We start from the raw sequence: 19599 nt of genomic DNA, 5'->3' as shown, positions 1-19599 counted from the left end.
ACCCAAACCTCTTAGTACACAGATCCTTGCACTTTGTAGGAGCCAAGTAGCTCCTGGGAACCTTGGTCTGTCCTAGGAGGCATCAAGTTCATTACATAACCCCCCAGTTTCACCTTGCCTCTGGCCCCTTCTCTTACAAGGTCCCTGTGGTTTATCTAAGGATACGAAATGAAGATGACCCCATTGATTCAGAGGCTAGAGCACTGAATTGGGACTTGGTTCTTGAATATTTCTTCTTGAACCTGACTTCGAGCAGGATGATCTGGAGTCAGACATGGACATTTCACTTAATCTGTCTTGTTTCACCTTGAAATTCATGTTGGTAATCTTGCATTTAACAGTTTAGAGTCTGACTATTATGTCAGAGAGAGGAAAAAATGTGATAAATATCAGTTATTATGTGTCTAGCACTTGACATGTGTTCTATCAATTAAGCCTCACAGTAACTGAATCAAGTAGATACTGTTTTTACCTCCCCAATCCAGCAACTGGTCTGAGCTCCAGCAGTGGGTAGATGGCAGATCCTGATTTTTAGCCAGGTCTGTGTGACTTTTCATCACGTCCGTTTTGTTCTACTGCCCCTCTATTACTCATCCTTGGAATATTATAGTAAACATCATGGTCATTGAGTTACTGAGAGAGAAAAGGCCCTATTCTTGAGATTGAAAGGAAATGGCCTTAGGAGGTAATTTGGAATTCCCAGGACATTTCGGAATGCCTTCGTGGACATTTGGTAATGGTCAGGTGAGGGTAACCTGGCCATTGGTCCTTGGTGTTGTTATTCCTCTGATATCCCCACTCTAGTTCCTCCTCTTACACTTTCAGGACCAGGACTTCCTAGAAATTACCAGTGACTGGGTTTTTCCTTCTGTTTTTATGAAGTACTTTCATTTTTATGAATTTGCGCAAAAAAAAAATTCTAAATGATTAGTAGAGTGCCTAGTATAATAGCTACTTGAATTCAGCTCATGTTGAAAAATGTCTGTTTGCCATTTATTTTTTTATGAAAGATGTTTTCAGAACTGAGCTCTATGCTTTTCTTCTCTTTTTTTTTTTTTTTTTTTTTTTTTTTTGTTTTTTTGTTTTTTTGCTCTTTCTTGGGCCGCTCCTGCGGCATATGGAGGTTCCCAGGCTAGGGGTCTAATCGGAGCTGTAGCTGCCAGCCTACACCAGAGCCACAGCAACGTGGGATCCGAACTGCGTCTGCGACCTACACCACAGCCCATGGCAACGCCGGATCATTAACCTACTGAGCAAGGCCAGGGATCGAACCCGCAACATTATGATTCCTAGTTGGATTCGTTAACCATTGCGCCACGACGGGAAATCCTCCACTATGCTTTTCTAATGGAATACCTGCTCTCATCTCTATTCCTGACAGTAGAGATAAACCTTTAGGGTCAGAAAGTTAATGTGTCTGCTTAAATACCAAACTTATCATTAGGAAGGTGTCTAGATATTGGACAGATGAGTCTCATTAATTTAAAAAGTGATCACTGGAGTTCCCGTCGTGGCGCAGTGGTTAACGATTCCGACTAGGAACCATGAGGTTGCGGGTTCGGTCCCTGGCCTTGCTCAGTGGGTTAACGATCCGGCGTTGCCATGAGCTGTGATGTAGGTTGCAGACGCGGCTCGGATCCTGCGTTGCTGTGGCTCTGGCGTAGGCCGGTGGCTACAGCTCTGATTCGACCCCTAGCCCGGGGACCTCCATATGCCGCAGGAGCGGCCCAAGAAATAGCAACAACAACAACAACAAAAAAAAGACAAAAAGACCAAAAAAAAAATAAAAAATAAAAAAAAATAAAAAGTGATCACTGCTTATTTCTAATATCTAGACTTGTAGGTTATAGCAGGGATAGGATAGAAATATTTTTTAAAAATTGAAAACATTGAAGTCAATGGAGCCTCATAAAAGTACTTTTATTAATAGTGCTTAGAAAAATATTTTTGAGTTAATGTCTTTAAGATACAGAATACTGGAGTTCCCGTCATGGGCTTAGTGGTTAACGAACCCGACTAGTATTCATGAGGATGCGGGTTCAATCCCTGGCCTGGCTCAGTGGATTAAGGATTTGGCATTGCTGTGGCTGTGGCTGTGGCTGTGGCCGGCAGCTGTAGCTCCAGTTCGACCCCCAGCCTAGGGACTTCCATATGCCGCAAGTGTAGCCCTAAAAAAGGACAAAAGACAAAAGACAAAAAAAAAAAAGATATAGAGTACTAAAATTTAATTCATTATTCAAACTAACAATTAAAGTGATTCTTAAATTCCATGGTAAGTTAAGACATTTCCCACATTGTGGTCTTTTAGAATAGTCTCATCAAAGAATTTTAATTTGGTGTTGTATTTTTACTGCTAGAGATCAAAATGGAGCCATCATGCCTTGATTTTTGAGTTGACAAAGTGGAGGAAATTATAACACCTAGAATAACCTTTCCAAATCTGGGAAGAATCGTCTTGATAACTTTTTAAAAATGTAGACTCTCAGGCCTCATTCCAGGTCTAATGGATCATAAATTCTAAAGGTAGAGCCCAAACATCTATATACTATGTGAAAAGCTCCCCAGGTAATTCTGAGGATCATTAGATTCGAGCAGGGTCAAAGAATCATCTGTCGTATTTATTAAACATGCTGATACGAGAGTTCTGCTTCAGATTTACTGACTCTGGCTAGTCAGGGAAAGGCCTGGGAATCTGAGTTTTTAAATAAGCTTCCGTTGATTCTTATATACAGGCAGACTCGGCAGTTACTGAATCAGAGTTTGTTGCTTGTAATTCAGAGTTCTGTACCATCCATCGAGTTTTGAAAAAAGCTATTCTTGAGTTATAAAAATAATGTGTTGAAATTTATTATCAACGTATTAATATTATGAAAATATCTTCATGTTTTAATGGCTCTATTAAATATTTAAATTGTAAAGTATATTAAAATCCAAACAGAAGTATATTAAGTTAAAATGAACATTTTCTATTTGTATTCTCTTCTGAGGAAATCCTCAGAATCAAGCATGGCAAACAGTGCATACCGAGTATGTCTCCTTCCCAGAAATTTCCATCTAGTTAGCTTTTGGTTCAGTTCAATAAATATTAAATGCCTGTTTGGTATAAGACACGTGGCAGATGATAGGCACTCTACACAGAAGAGAACACTCATGAGCCTATTACGTTTTAGGAAGCTCGAGGCTTGAAAAAAATAGACCCAGGGGTGTAAGGATAGAGTCCACTGTGCTGGCAGAGAATTAACTCAAAGTATGTATGTTCTAAAAATGTTAGCTCAGTCTTGCTATCTTTGCTTTTCAGAATTTCCATAAAACTAAGAGCAATGGGAATGTTCTCCCATTGGAGAAATGAGCAATACGGTACAGCTATTCTATAGGCTGCTATGCACCTGTTAGAAAGACTGAGTTAGGTCTTAGGTGTTGGTCTGGAATGATGGCCACAATACATTATTAAGTGAAAAGAGCAAGTTTTATGATAAAATATATGTAATATAGGATCCCAGTTCTATAAACTGAGACAAGGCTTTCATTGTGCATATGTGCGTGTGTGCCAGGAGCATAGAGAAAATCAAAGAACAGTACACACCCAGCATTTAATAGTGGTTAAGAAAAGTCAAGGGTAAAAAAAAAAGTCAAGGGTAAAACAGTTAAAGTCAAGGTTAGGGAGGGGAGAGAGTTGGCTTTTCTTTGAAAATATCTTTGTGTTGCTTGCTAGCAAGTGGATATAGCTTTAAAAGACTGAAAGAAAAACTGAACAAAGGAAAAATGTCCACTTCATCCCCACATATTTATTTCATTTATTCAAGTCAGGGATAGAGATTTTTATTCATTAATTCAACAAACATTTATTGAACACCTGTTCCATGCCAGCAGTCAGTGACTAGGACACAACCTATATCCTCAAGGAACTCACAGTTCTGTGGGGGAGACAAATACATAAATACTCTTTTTTTTTTTTTTTTTTTTTTTTGTCTTTTTTGCCATTTCTTGGGCCGCTTCCTTGGCATACGGAGGTTCCCAGGCTAGGGGTCGAATCTGAGCTGTAGCCGCTGGCCTACACCACAGCCACAGCAATGCGGGATCCGAGCCATGTCTGCAACCTATGCCACAGCTCACGGCGATGCCAGATCCCCAACCCACTGAGCAAGGCCAGGGATCGAACCCGCAACTTCATGGTTCCTAGTCGGATTCGTTGACCACCGAGCCACGATGGGAACTCCCATAAATACTCTTTATAAAAGGAGATGCTGAATACAGAGAGGAAGAGAGGGAGAATGTGGGCTTGAGAGTTTTAAGACAAAGGGGTGGTGCCGAACATAACCAAGGAGGTGAGGACCATGGGATCAGGTGAGGCTTCTGGAAGAAGGCAGGGATATTTTCTTGGAGAACGAGTTGGATTTAGCCAAATGAAAAAGGATGGGGTGGAGGGAAAGGCTTTCCAGGGAGGCTTGGGCGTGGAAGAAACAGTTGTATGTGTGTGTGGATCTGGAAAGCATGTAGATGGGGGATGCAGGTTTGCCAGGCAGATGGGGGCCAGATCTCTGCTGAGTGAGGAGGAGCAGTGGGCACCTGGCGGAAAGACCAAGGACGTAGGGATTTTCATTGAACAGGCAAGTGTGGTTCCAGGGAGCGCAGTGGAAGGTTGTCAGTGGTGGGTGGGAGAGAAATGTGTAGCAGGAAGGGAGAAGCACAGGGCAGAAGGGATGAGGGGGGAGAGGAAATGAACGAGGCTGGGGGCTCCCTGTCCTTTCCATGCAGACTGCAGGAATGCGGGAGGTAGTTGGACACGATTGGCCTCAGATGTCTGAGCTCTGAAAGGAGGAGTTCTGCTTGTAGACCAAGCTGAACCCTGAGCAGTATTGGCTGAAGGCAGAGAGGTGGTGAGGGCTGCCATCGGCTTATAGCATAGCAGCTAAGCCCTGTGCTGGACAGTGGCTCTTTCCTAGGGCTGTGGTGCACTGGGACCCTAGGAATCGGAGCTACCCTCATTTTTGCTGATGTCTTCAGCTTCCATGTTAACACAAGTAGGCTCAACCAACATGAATCTGCTAACTGGTAAAGGAGAGACTTCCATCCTGTTTCTTCTCTCTTGCTTCTTGCTGCAACTCTGTGCCTGTTAATACCTCTAGTTCCTTCACTCTACTTATTAGTTTCTTTTATGGTGATGGTGCAAAGATTCATGCACTCAGAGTTCTTATTTGGTGTTATGGGAGGAGGACTTTTTCTGGCCTATATTAGCTCGCGTTTTTCCTCTCTTGAGTTACAGAACTCTGAAGCAACTTATCAAACTGAAGAAAAAGAACAATATATTTGAAAGCCAAGATTAGCCACTATAAGCTTTGGTGTTTTAGAAAATAAAACAGCAACATACTACACTTCATGGAAGTCCTTTGTTTCATGTAAAATCAATGGGTTCCAATTAAGTAGGTTTTTTTTGTTTTTTTTTGTTTTTTGCTTTTTAGGGCCACACCCACAGCACATGGAGGTTCCCAGGCTAGGGGTTGAATTGCAGCTGCAGCCACCAGCCTACACCACAGCTCATGGCAACGCCGGGTGCTTAACCCACTGAGCGAGGCCAGGGAGCAAATCTGCATCCTCATGGATACTAGTCAGGTTTGTAACCAAGGGAGCCACACAGGAACTCTGAGAGGTAGTTTTTGACATGAGTTTCTCACATGTAGGAGAAACACATTTCGGAAAAGATTTTCAGAAGGTTGAATTGTTTACACATTGTATCTGTGAACAGAGTTATAAATATATTTTTAAAATTCAAGGAGTTCCTGTCGTGGCTCAGTGGTTAATGAATCTGACTAGGAACCTTGAGGTTTCAGGTTCGATCCCTGGCCTTGCTCAGTGGGTTAAGGATCTGGCGTTGCCGTGAGCTGTGGTGTAGGTTGCAGACTTGGTTCGGATCCTGAGTTGCTGTGGCTGTGGCGTAGGCCGGTGGCTACAGCTCCGATTCGACCCCTAGCCTGGGAACCTCCATATGCCGTGATAAGCGGCCCTAGAAAAGGCAAAAGGACAAATAAATAAATACATAAATAAAATTTGAGACCTCATGTAGAGAAGGTTGAGTTAATCATACTTCTCCACTTATGCAGTTCATCAGGTCCTTCCCTTGTTCAGGTTACTTATTGACTTATTTTCTTGCCTTGTTCAGTTTATTTACTGATGCATTTTTATCCCCATCCCCCAATCCCACTGCCTTTTGCCAAAGGCAACTATTCTAATACAGTTGATGTATGTGTCCTTGCATTTGAAGTAAAACCAATTCTTAGACCAGTACTTATATTTAAAGCTGTAAGTACAAAGTTATTTTACATTACGTGTGAATATGTGTCTCTGTGTTTCCAAGATTAATCAAAATCTTATGTGGATATCTGATTTTATGAACATATATATATCTATATATTTTGATCTTATTTGGAAGTTTACATAACTTAATGCAACAGCGAGCCTTGTTCTTCTAGGGACTCAATGTACAAAGTGAAAAGAGATTGTTCTCCATCCCAAAGGAATACAAACTAAGGGGTGTGTGTGATTGTGTGTGTGTGTATAAAGTTAGGCACACAACTGACCAGGATAGGAGGTGATAAACATTATCAAATAGGAATAACCCCACTGCTAGGGGAGTTTCAACTACTTTGTGCCTGGAGCTAACAAGAACACCTTCCGTTCACAGAGGACATGGAATTTGAGTCAGATCTCGAAGGATAAGTAGGGATTCGGTAGGGAGAATACTGAAAGGTGTGCTTCCTTTCAGCAGGAACAGCTCAAGTATAAACATGGGAGACTAAAACTGCAGAACACGTGGGGAGGCAGGAGTCAGTGAGATATGAGAAGGTCATAAGATTTGGGGGGGTCGGGGGAGGACAAATAGAGACCCCAAGGAAATGATGTGTTGAACCAGGAAGCCTTTCCATCAAAGGCTTTTCCTTAACAGAGAAGTGCAGACTTAAAGAAGGGAAGCGAGAGGGCTGTCCTTGGTACATTCAGATAATTCATCCCCTAAAGTTGTTCAGCTGCACAATATTGGAGGTGGTATTTTATTGCCAAATTATACCTCAGTGACTTACCTTTTTTTTTGTTTGTTTGTTTGTTTTTTAGGGCTGCACCGATAGCATGTGGAAGTTTCCAGCTTAGGGATCCAATCAGAGCTATAGATACTGGCCTGCACCACAGCCACAGCAACATGGGATCCGAGGCATGTCTGTGTCCTACACCATAGCTCACAGCAACACTGGTTCCTTAACGCACTGAGCGAGGCCAAGGATCAAACCCGCATCCTCGTGGATACTAGTCAGATTCGTTTCCACTGAGCTGCAACGGGAATTCCCTCAGGGACTTACATTTTATCCTGACCACAATTCTCATTTAGGTAAAAACCTTACCCAAAGCCTCTTATGTTTCCTTTCTGATGGTCAATTAGGCTCTCTGAGTCTTAGCTTTAATTTTGTACCTGATACCAGAATATTCCAACCTTAAGGATGCGGCCACACGGGAGGGTTGAATGCAGCACAGCCAAGCAACATTTCTGACTATGGCGAAGGGGAGGGGTGAGGCCATTTCTCCAGAAGTGTGCCTTCCTAACAGATCCTGTTTTTATCTGCACACCGCTAGTTCCTTCAATTCCAGAGAGGAACAAAGCAGCAGTAGTTCATAGAACCTCTTAAAATGAAAGGTGGAATTTTGTAAAATTTTATGGAGCAATATCTTTGAGAGGGTAAATTAGGCATCATCTTTCTTTTTCCATCATCTTTTGGGGGAGAAAGTTTTCCTTTTTTGTGGGCCTTCTCTAACTTCTCTAACTTAATCCATAGGAGTGTTTACTTATATACTTAGTACCAATCACTTGATGTAGTGTGACCTTTTGTTGCTCCATTCACAAGGTGCTACTTCTTAAGCCCAGAACTTGTGGCACCATTATCTGCTTAATCATTATTTCTGATTACTTGGTAGAGACATGAAAAAGATCGTGAGTGGTCAGAATTTCCCCGGATTAAAGCAGCAGGTTCTAGGAGTATCATCCATCCATCCATCCATCCATCCATCTATCCATCCATCCATCCATCCATCGACATCTATGGAGCCTTCCTAGGGTTCATAAGAACCATCATCAAACATCCATCATCAAACATCTATATTTATTACATTTTATAACATCACTTGGAGTCAACAGCACATCCCTCCTTCACTGTCCTATTCTCTTTCAAAATATGCAACTCTAGCAGCTTATGCCTAAAAGAACCTGCTTTGTTCATTTTCCTTAAGGGCTTTTTTGCTTTTTAGGGCCACACTCATGGCATATGGAGGTTCCCAGGATCTTGAACCCACTGGGCAAGGCCAGAAATCGAACCTGCGTCCTCTTGGATGCTAGTGGATTCCTTTCCACTGTGCCACAACAGGAACTCCAAAGACTTTTTGAAGTTCTGTGGTCCTCTCTCGCAGCCCATCTTGTCTACTCATCCTGGTGACAGTACGGCAGGGCTAAAAGGCTCTATGACTCTACCTCATAGATAAAGCAATCCTAGTGTTCCCCTTCGGTTCTCCTGGGTACTCCCATTTTCAACCCTTGTTTTCTCCTCCACAAGTTAGAGAACACTCTTTTCTGCCTTTGGAAATGCTTCACAATCTAGAGCACAAACGTCAGACAGCAGCCTGAGGAGAAAATCAATTGACTTACAGACTGGAGAGGAAATTGGTATAAGAGTTAAGAATGAGGGGGGAGGGAGAAGGAAAGGGGAAGAGAGGGAGAGAGAGAGAGACTAGGAGAGCACAGAGGATTTATGTTGATTAAACAAGACTATTACAAACTGGAGTTCCCATGGGTGGCTCAGTGGTTACCGAATCCGACTAGGAACCATGAGGTTTCGGGTTCGATCCCTGGCCTCGCTCAGTGGGTTAAGGATCCTCAGTGGGTTAAGGATCTGGTGTTGCCATGAGCTGTGTTGTAGGTTGCAGACGAGGCTCAGATCCCGCATTGCTGTGGCTGTGGTGTAGGCTGGGACCCCTAGCCTAGGAACCTCCATATGCCATGACAGCAGCCCAAGAAATGACAAAAAGCCAAAAAAAAAAAAAAAAAAGACTATTACAAACTGAAAATAGACATCAGATTTGAGTATAACCTAGGTATTTGCTAGTATAAATTGAATTATCACATTGTCCTTTATTAAAGGTGGAATGGAAGCTAGTGGGGTTGAAATTTATCTTAGATATAAAAAGGAGACCACAATGAAGAAAATACTTTTTCCTCTCCCTTCCGCCAAGAACAGAAATGCCAACAACTTAGGTAAAAATTTCTGGACAGCAAGCCAGAAGACAGTGTGAGGGACAGTGGTTAAGTCTTTTGCCCTTTCAGACTTCCTCACTGATATTCTATTAGCTAATATTTATTGATCCTCTTTTCTAGAGTGGTCAGATTTATTTCAAATCCATTCCTGGACAGATAGTACTAATATAGTGATGAATGTAGTTACTTAACAAATATTTATTGAGTACTCCGGAGTGAGGATTGTCGTGATTTGGGGGTGAAAAAGTATTAAAAGGTGTTAGAATTTGTGATTGAAAGAGGCTGGAGCAAAGAGGGCTGATCAGCTTTTATTGCTGACATTAACTTACCCTTAGATTATGGCACCATGTAAGTTATTGTCCAAATGGGAACCTTCAGTCTAGGACGAATGCTAGGCCTGGCAGGATACTGGGACGTCGGTGTATGGGGGGTTATCTCAGGCAAACTGGGACTGTGGCCTTCGTAACCAGAAGAGGTCCTAGCCAGCATGTGTTTTGATGGCAGTGTATTCCTTGGTCTCAAAGGAAGAATTTTTTTAGTATCTGAATATCTGCCTGGAGTGTTAGCTGCATTGTGTATTAGCTCTATCAAAATTTTAACTTAAATCCTAGGCTTGGTGTTTCCTGGTGGTTCAGTGGGTTAGGGATCCAGCATTGTCACGACAGCAGCTCTGGTTACTGCTGTGGCTCGGGTTTGACCCCTGGCCTGGGAACGTCCACATGCCCTGTATGTAGCCAAAACAATTTTAAAAAAAGTCCTAGGGTGGCCATCTCCTCCTCACCAATCCAGCCCATTTCTGGGCTATTTTTTCTCTCATAGGAAGTCGTTATCCTCTGGTGTAATTACCATTACAGATGAACAATGACATTTGATATGAAGTCAAAACCCAGGTGAATTTTTAAATTTGGGGGAAGTAATTCACATGATAGTTTTCTTCGACTGGGGTAAATTATCTAGAGAAAAACTTGCGAGAAGGAAATGTTTAGTGCCCTTGATCTTCCATAGTCATTTAAAATGAATTACTTGGGAGGGAGTGGGATGGACGGGGAGTTTGGGGTTGGTAGATGCAAACTATTACATCGAGAATGGATAAGCAATGGGGTCCTACTGTACAGCACAGGGAACTATATCTAATCTCTTGGGATAGAACACGATGAAATATAGTATTAGAAAAAGAATGCATGGAGTTCCCGTCGTGGCGCAGTGGTTAACGAATCCGACTAGGAACCATGAGGTTGCGGGTTCGGTCCCTGCCCTTGCTCAGTGGGTTAACGATCGGTGTTGCCGTGAGCTGTGGTGTAGGTTGCAGACGCGGCTCGGATCCCGCGTTGCTGTGGCTCTGGCGTAGGCCGGTGGCTACAGCTCCGATTCAACCCCTAGCCTGGGAACCTCCATATGCCGCGGGAGCGGCCCAAGAAATAGCAACAACAACAACAACAAAAAAGACAAAAGACAAAAAAAAAAAAAAAAAAAAAAAAAAAAGAATGCGTGTGTATATATATATATATATACACACACATGACTGGATCACTACGCTGTGTAGCAGAAATTGGCACAACATTATAAATCAACTATACTTTAGTTTTTTTTTTTAAAAATGAGTGGCTCTATTTCTTCCAGTTAGTTCAGTTTCAAAGCAACTTTAAAATGTGTAGTTCCGTCTCCTTATGGTTGTGCTTAGACTCACTACCTATTTGTGGTATTTAAGATTTATTTCCCCAGGACATTGTATTATTTTGTTGGAAAATTTATCTAATATGTATTTACCACTAGGAGGAAATTGTCCGTATTTTGTTTTATAATTACTGGGTGGGCAGGTTCTTATTTAGTAGATCTACCCATGAAATGCTTTGTATTACTGAGCCCTATGTTAGAATAAAAGTGAAAGCAGGAATTGTGTGTTGAGGCCTCAACAATTATTTGCCGATTGATTAAAGGTCATACGATTTTGGTCCTTTGTTCAGATAATTTTTTTTCCTGCTTGTGTGATGAAGTGCTCTACATGCGTAATTATAATTATTCACATGTTAATAAAGTAAAGCTCTGTATTCTGTACTGTGTGTTCTTTCTCCAGCTCTTTAACTTTATTACATAGGAGAATAACATTTGATGGTATATATGCAGTCATGTTGGAGTCAGTTTATACATAGTTTTTCCTAAAGAAACGAATCCTCAGATGTGTTTTGCTTAACACCGTGTCTAAGGTTTTTACTCATGCTTTCCTCTCTCCACTTATTAAGAATTCATTTAAAAGAACACGTCCACCACAGGGTAGCCACCCCGAGAACTGAATGGTAACAATGGAGGGAAATGAGGACAATGAAGTCAACAGCTATTTCGGGCTTTCAGCTCCAAATAGGAATGAACAGAAGGAGAGGAGTCCCAGAGTCTGGGGGCAGGAGGGAGGGGAGGGAAGACATCCTTTTTAAATGCTAAAAAAAAAATGTAGAAAAGAGGGTTAGGTTGGCAAACTCTAGTGGACTCTAGGGAAACTTGTTGCTCTTGTTCTGTGTAAAACAAGGGAATCTTTATTTTCATTCATTTTAGTATTTGGGCGAGTAGCAAGCCTGAACCTCATGATGGTTTAGTTTTCTCACCAGTTCCTCAGCTCCTGTTTATTTTAGGAGAATCTGGTCACTTGTGAGATACTTCATGTAAACTGTGGAATTGGAGTCATAAATAATGTCTTCATTTCTCTGGTCATTCAGTAAGTGTTAGCTGAACATGTACTAAGTGCTTCAGTGATTCTAAGTGTTGGAGTGAGACAGTCGCTTACCGAAGAAACATGTCATGTCACACGTGGGGTTAAAGTGCTATGAAGAAAAATAAAGAAAAACAAGGAGAAGAGAGGAAGTTGGGGAGATCAGAGGACAGGGCAAGTTCTATTTCAAATGAAATGATAATGGAAGACCTCTTTGATAAAGTGACTTTGAGCAGAGAACTGGAAGAAGGGAGGGGTCATGCAAATTCTGGCAGAAAGGTTTTTTGGGAGTTCCCATTGTGGCTCGGCATGTTAAGAACCTGACTAGTATCCATAAGGATGCAGATTCAATCCCTGGCTTCGTTCAGTGGGTTAATGATCTGGTGTTGCCATGAGCTGTGATGTAGGTGGCAGATGTGGCTTGGATTACGGGTTGCTGTGGCTGTAGGGTAGGCAGCGGCTGCAGCTCCGATTTGACCCCTAGCCTAGCGTATGCCACAGGTGCAGCCCTAAAAAGAAAGGAAGAAAAAATAAAAAGGTTTTCTGGCAGTGAGATAAGCAGTGCAAAGGTGTTGATGTCTATCCTATGGGCGTGTCCTGGGACCAGCAAGAGGCCAGTGTGGCTGGATCAGAGAGGGCAGGGGAGAGGGGTGGAGATGAAGTTAGAGAGACAGTTGAGACGGGGCTGGTCCTGGCAGGTCACCGTGAGGACTTGAGTTTTCCAGTGAGTGAGAACTCCTGGATCGTTCTGGGGAAAGTTGTGACATGATTCGATGTCGTTTGAAAGGCTCACTTAATCAACACTGTCGAGACTAGATTGTAATGAGCAGGGGTAGATGCAGGAAGACCCCTTAGCAGGTTACCATAATGGTCCAAACAGGAGAAAACGGTGGCTTCGACCAGATGGTAGGAAAGCAGCTGGTGAGAAGTCAGTGGATTCTGGAAAAATGCTAAGGACGTGCTTATATGACTTGTGGATGGGTGAGAGCATGGGGTAAAGAGAGGACAGTTGTGGATGCCTCCGTTTTCTCAGAAACCAGGATAGCATGTCTTCTCCGGGATGGGGGAAGATTATAGAACAAGCAGGTTGTGGGGCAGAGGGAGGGAATCAGGCACTTTGGACATTTCAATTTGAGATGTCTCTTAGGCATTCTATTAGGACGATGTTTATCATGCCCATTTTACAGATAGAGAAGATGAGGCATTAGAGAAGTCAAGAAATTTGCCTGATATCAATAATGGTTGGTCCAGGATTTAAATGCAGGCCTTGTTGATGAGAAAGTTCCTAGGCTAGGAATTGAATCCGTGCCACAGTAGTGACCCAAGCCACAGAAGTGACAATGCTAGTTCCTTAACCTCCTGAGCCACCAGAGACCTCTCAGAATCTCTTTTTTAGAGACGCAGCGAAATGATACTGTTATTCATTTTGCAAAATGAAATATACGAAAGTTTGAAAAAGAAGAGTAAGAAAGGGAGGCTAGCCCTACTAGATTTTAAAACGTAATGTGAAACTGCAATAACTAAAATACTTTAGTATAGGAGAGAAGTTAGAGTAGTGGGAAAAGATTAGAGTACAGTGCACACTTTTATATTAAATTTAGTTGTACTAAGGTAGCAGTTTAAGATCGGTGTGGGAACAGAGTTCCTTGATGGCTCAGTGTGTTAAGGACCTGGTGGTGTTGCTGCTGTGGCGAGGGTTCAGTCCCTGGCCCTGGAATGTCCACATGTTATGGGAACAACCAAAAAAAAAAAAAAAAAATCAGTGTGAGAAGAGAGATTCAATAAATGATGTGAGTACAACTGGCTATTTATAAAAAAGAAATCTGGACCCCTTATTTCTTACACACGGGTCAACAATTCCTAATGTGTTACATCAAGTGTAAAGTAAATGAAACTACAGCGCTCCTAGAAGACAACATAGGTGAATTTATAACCCAAGAAAATTAGAAGATTCCTGATCTTTCATACAGGATGCAAAGCTTAAGAGCCTTGTAAGAAAAGAAAAGGGAGATACATTCGAGACCATAAAAATACGAAAAGAGTTCTGTGTGGTTCAACATACACCACCCTGCCTTCTGGCTGGTATCACAAAGCCCCAGCAGAGCTGACTTGAACCTGACCATCTGCACTGGGGAAGTCCAGCCAGCAGGTAGCAGGAGAGGAGGAGGCGTGAGATATTTCTGGGGCCCTTTAGAAAGCGTGGCAGGTGCTTTGACGATGTTAGTGCTGGGATTCACCTGCGGACCTCACCAAAGTGTTACCCTCTGCACCAAGCAGGCCAGATGGCTTCTGAAGACAGCCTTCCCCCCTCATTCCACAGACCCAGAGGGAGAGTTTTCAGTACCAAGTGCCACGGGTACGGCAATGAGTACGGCGTGGTCCCTGCCTCAGAGAGGCCAGGTGGACCCGGGTTGGGTATCTGGAATTGGAAGGCCATGATCATTCCCGCTCTTCCCTGCTTTCCAGAACGTTTGCCTTGCTTCGGATAGTATGGGCTGAGGCTTTCCCCCTTTTCTGGACAGTTGTAGGAATAATACTAAATGGCCGTCTATCCTAAGGTTAACATTAAACTACCCAGGGACACCGGCATGTCTTTACCTTGGAAAAAGAGGTGATGCGGTGGCAATGCTGGACTTCTGCTACAAGGGGGACACAGGAGCACTTAGAGCTGGGCTAGAGTGGGCAGTCTACTGAACTCATTTATCTCGCCTTCTCCCCTCCCAGAGCCAAGCTGCCTAAAGTGATAAAGGATATTTACTTGCTGGTGCTCAGAACGTTTAAGCATCCTATTAGTGATTCTTGGAGATTAGCCTGCCTGGGTCCCTGAATCCCTTTGATTAATCGAGCCTTGCTTTGGAGGCATCCTTTTGCCCTGATTGCTCTGCTAATAACACTTTTTGAACTTGGCGGTATAGCTGCTCTTCCTCTAACAGGGACCCTTCCTCTCCCCAGACTTTTTCAGACTAAATTGTACAGAGTTGTCTCTCCTCTCCTAGACTGTGAATTCCAGGAAGCCAGGACCGCATGTGACAAGTGCATTCCCAGCTCCTAACCTACCCCCGACCCTGAGGCTGGATACTCACTTAATGGACAGTAACAGAGAGATTGGGAGAAGAAAGGTTGCCATCCATGACATCCGAACCTCAGTGGGATAGACAGACTCAGGAAAGGTGCCGGGGTGGAGGGAGAAAGTGCTGTCTAGGAGTTTCTAAGTTGTTTTGGTTAACTCTTTGCAGTTGGACATGACTTGAAAGTCCACTTCCTCATATGCCCCTCCTTTAAACCTGGTCAAGGATGCAGCTTTTCCTACTTGTGCCAGGAGTGTTTTATATGCAGATTCTAACTCCGTCCTTGTGTTCGTCAGTGGGCTGGGTTTTGGAAGGCGCTGAGTAGACACTCTCATGCGGTTGCTCTGATGGGCAGTTCCCCCTGACCCTTGCCACTGAGGTTTTTTTTTTTTTTGTTTTTTGTTTTTAGGCTACACCTGAGGCATTTGGAAGTTCCCAGGCTAGGGGTCAAGTCAGAGCTGTAGCTGCCAGCCTACACCACAGCCATAGCAACGCCAGATCTGAGCAGCATCTTTGACCTACACCACAGCTCACAGAAACCCTGGATCTTTAACTCACTGAGCAAGGCCACGGATCGAACCTGCATCCTTGTGGATACTAGTTGGATTCATTACTACTGAGGCACAAGGGGACCTCCTGCCCCTGCATTTCATCTTACTACAAGCTGGTGGGTACGCCAGGTACCGTGGCCCTTCTCCCCCTCCCCCTGCTCACACCCACACTCCTTATTCCTACCCATCACAAGGTTCTGGGATGTGACAAGGATACTAGGGCATCTACCGAGTATGCTGTATGGTCCACAGCATTTGTAGCTATACATTAGTCTCCTTCCAAGTGTCCCTCAGTTGCCTCTCTGAGCAGGGTCAGGAACTACCCTTGTGGCTCATCAGTAGTGAATCCAACTAGTATCCACGAGGATGCAGGTTTGATCCCTGGCCTTGCTCATTGAGTTAAAGATCCAGCATTTCTGGGAGCTGTGAGTTTCCTAAGGTATTATGTCATTTTGTGTCTAGGAATGAACTCTTTAGGTTCTTATGTTTGGACATTCAGCTTGCCTAGAACCCTGCTGCCTTGGTATAGACCACCTTCTGGAGCATTGCCATTTTTCTGGTGCCTCTGGTCACTTCCCCCACCCCCACCCAGACTGGCCATAGTCTCCCTAAACTGGTTTGAGTTAAGTGTGGCCAGAGGCTCTTCCCCAGAGCATGACTGAGACCAAGGTGTAACTTAGAAAATGAGCTAAAAACTAAAAAGGTAAAACCTTCTTTGTGTCTGCAACCTACACCATGGCTCATGGCAGTGCCAGGTCCAGCCAGGTATCGATACTCATGGATACTAGTCAGATTCATTTCTGCTGAGCCATGATAGGAACTCCCTAAAATCTTCCTTTTCAATCCTAAGAGCTATAATATCACCATCCAGGAAGAGTCTTTTGATGTAAGAGAGGAATATACACATATACTTAGGTATAAAAGAACAATTTCTTAAAAAAATGTTATTATAGTTGATTTACAATGTTCTGTCAATTTCTGCTCTATGGCAGTGATCCAGTTATACATATATATATATATATATATATATGTTCTTTTTCTCATATTATCTTCTACCATGTTCTATCGCAAGTTCCCTGTGCTGTGCAGTAGGACCTCATTGCCTATCCATTCTATATGTAATAGTTTGCATCTACTAAACCCCAAACTCCCCATCCATCCCACTCCCTCCCCCTCCCCTTTGGCAACCACAAGTCTACTCTCCGTGTCTGTGAGTCTGTTTCTGTTCTGTAGATAGGTTCATTTGTGTCATATTTTAGATTCCAGATATAAGTGGTATCATATGGTATTTGTCTTTCTCTTTCTGACTGACTTCACTTAGTACGAGAATCTGTAATACCATCCATATTGGTGCAAATGGCATTATTTTGTCCTAAAAGAACAGTTTCAATAAGAAAAATGAGAGGTGAAAAGTCCTCATCATCTGAGGTAACCACTATTATCAGTTTCTTGAGAGTCTTTCCTAGAGAAAAGTTATGTGTGTATTAGGACACTAACATCAGTTGTTACCTATAAAATTATGATCTACCTACCTGCCGACTTAAAAACAAAACCACTTTGTCTTTTCACGTAATATATCTTGTTCCATGTTCGTATATACATTTATAGCTTACAAAAGCGACTGCTTAGTGTTCAAGAAGATGGTTGTACCACATCTGATTTACTAGTCCTTTTTGAGAGATCCTTGGCCAGTTGGCTTTTGTAGACAATGTTGCACTAAACATCTTTGTGCGTATGTGTTGTTGAGATTTTTCTAACATAGCCACAGGTGTCAGTTGACTTTTTTTTTTAAATTGCTGCACCTTTGGCATATGGAAATTCCCAGGCTAGGGGTCGAATCAGAGCTGCAGCTGCTGGCCTACACCACAGCCACAGCAACCTCAGATCTGAGCCGCATCTGTGACCTACACTACAAGTGTAGGATCCTTAAGCCACTGAGTGAGGCCGGGCATCTACATTCTCATGGACACTATGTCAGGTTCTTAACCCACTGAGTCACAGCAGAAACTCCAGCTGTAACTTTTAATGAGGCTTTACTGATGGTTCAGAGCAAATGGAAAGGGAACAGTGGAAAGAACAAAGGTTGACTTGCCCTAGGCTCTCTCCATGCTGTCTCCTGCCTTGTCTCCATCCATTCTCCGTCCAGCTAGGAACAGCTTATTTCTACAGCCCTAGGAAGTGGTACAGATGTCTCTTTTATGTATACCAAGGAAGGACTTCCCTGGTGGCTCAGCAGGTTAAGGATCCAGCATTGTCACTGCTGTGGCGCAGGTTCAATTTTTGGCCTGGGAACTTCCAAACGAGCAAAACAACAAAGTTTGCTGCCAGTGTGACAAAAAACAAAACAAGAACAACAAAACAAAAAAGTGTTTATACCAAGAAATAGACTACTTCCAGCCCAGAGAAAAAAAGAATATTTGCTTTCCCTTACTTCCTCTAAAGCCAGCCTCATTGCCTGTTGTGGGATTAATTTTCTCCAGAATGATCCATTGGTTTTAGGACAGGATAATCACAAAATAGTCTGGTGCTGATATATTTCCCAAAGACTGGATTATTGCTTCTTATTCATGGTTACTTGTTACCCTCAGTTAAAAAAATAAAACCTGAAAATTAATTCTTTTTAAGGTTGAATTCAAATTGCCCTACTTACTTTAATTAAATTCCAGTAATGCTTAACTCTTGGCTGGAGTTTCAGCCAAAAGGAGCGGAAATTGGCAGCGTCTTATGTAATGGTTAAAGGGGTTGGGAAAGGGGCTGGCTGCCATTGAATTAGCATTAAATTTTTCGGCTGCTTTTGCCTTTGTGAGATGTGACTCCTGATTTACTAGGAGAGCTGATACAATTTCCAAGAAGCCCGTGATAGGGTTGGTGTCCTCAAGCCAACAGAAATGAAAATCTTTTTTTGTGAAAAGAGAACCTCCTTTTTGAGTTTGGTTCTCGCATACCATTTTAAGTGGTGCTTATAACATATTCTGGTCAAGAAGCCCAAATCTAAAACTAACAGAGGGTTTATTTTTGCTTTTACAGTCAGATGATGTTCATTATGTTAATGGGATGAATTTATTTGGAAGCATTGACTGATACGGCTTAATATAAGAATATCATGTCTAGCTTATAAAAGAGTTTAAATGTCAATTTTTTATGTGGAGTAGAAAGAACTAGGAAAATAGCAATATTTTCTTTGTTTTTTCCATGCCTCTTCCTATTGTTTCTGGTACCCATCAAACAACTAATCAGAAAATACCAAATATTATTGGTAAAGAGGAAATGTAATCTAGAGAAATGAGGATTACTTATTTGAGTATTTATTGAGAACAGAACTCATTTCCCTCATTTAGCTCTTTGGCTTTGCAGTGAAGCGTAAGTGACTGAATTTGTTCTCTTCCTTTTGGTGAATTTGGTAGTTAAGGCAGCTTCTCTATCCTTCACTTTAGTCTTTAGAATCATGATGGTCAAATTGTGCAACATCTTTCTCAATTAAGAAAAGGAAATAGAGGAGTTCCCGTCATGGCACAGCGGAAATGAATCCAACTAGGAGCCATGAGGTTGTGGGTTTGATCCCTAGCCTTGCTCAGTGGGTTAAGGATCTGGCGTTGCCGTGAGCTGTGGTGTAGATCACAGATGTGGCTTGGATCCCGTGTTGCTGTGGCTGTGGCGTAGGCTGGCAGCTACAACTCCGATTAGACCCCTAGCCTGGGAACCACCAAATGCCATGGGTGCAGCCCTAAAAAGACAAAAAACAAACAAACAAAAAAAAAAAAAAAAAGAAAAAAGAAAAAGAAAAGGAAATAGAAGTTGGGGGAAAGAATCTTCCACATATATTGGCTGTTTTTAGAGTAAACACAATTATTTCTATTTTTGTATTATTCATTGCAGAAGAAAATACTCTACATGAAATTGATGTTGGGATGCTAAATGTATTCTATAAAATATGACTTTAATGTTGGCTGGAACAATTTTTTTTGAAAAATTGCTTTTACTGTCTTATTGCCT

At 42.4% G+C, this 19599-nt stretch overlaps 1 protein-coding gene and 1 long non-coding RNA gene across 13 annotated transcripts in view; one reads left to right on the top strand and one right to left on the bottom strand.

Annotated features, from left to right (window-relative positions):
* The window catches only part of ABLIM1 (actin binding LIM protein 1), a 338773-nt gene that overhangs the window by 1715 nt on the left and 317459 nt on the right, over positions 1-19599 (top strand). The window lies entirely within an intron of this gene.
* LOC146397078 (uncharacterized) lies at positions 1115-4227 on the bottom strand. Its single transcript, XR_014826348.1, has 2 exons — positions 1816-4227; positions 1115-1496 (listed from the first exon to the last, which is right to left on the bottom strand). It is a non-coding gene; the product is annotated as an uncharacterized LOC146397078 (long non-coding RNA).

The sequence above is a fragment of the Sus scrofa genome, chromosome 14, assembly GCF_054392235.1.
Source record: "Sus scrofa isolate SSC_HxYL_T2T_F1_AM1 chromosome 14, Sscrofa_HxYL_maternal_Yorkshire_Landrace_v2.0, whole genome shotgun sequence".
In the NCBI taxonomy this organism is placed as follows: Eukaryota; Metazoa; Chordata; class Mammalia; order Artiodactyla; family Suidae; genus Sus; species Sus scrofa.
This window is presented reverse-complemented; position numbering and strand designations above follow the sequence as displayed.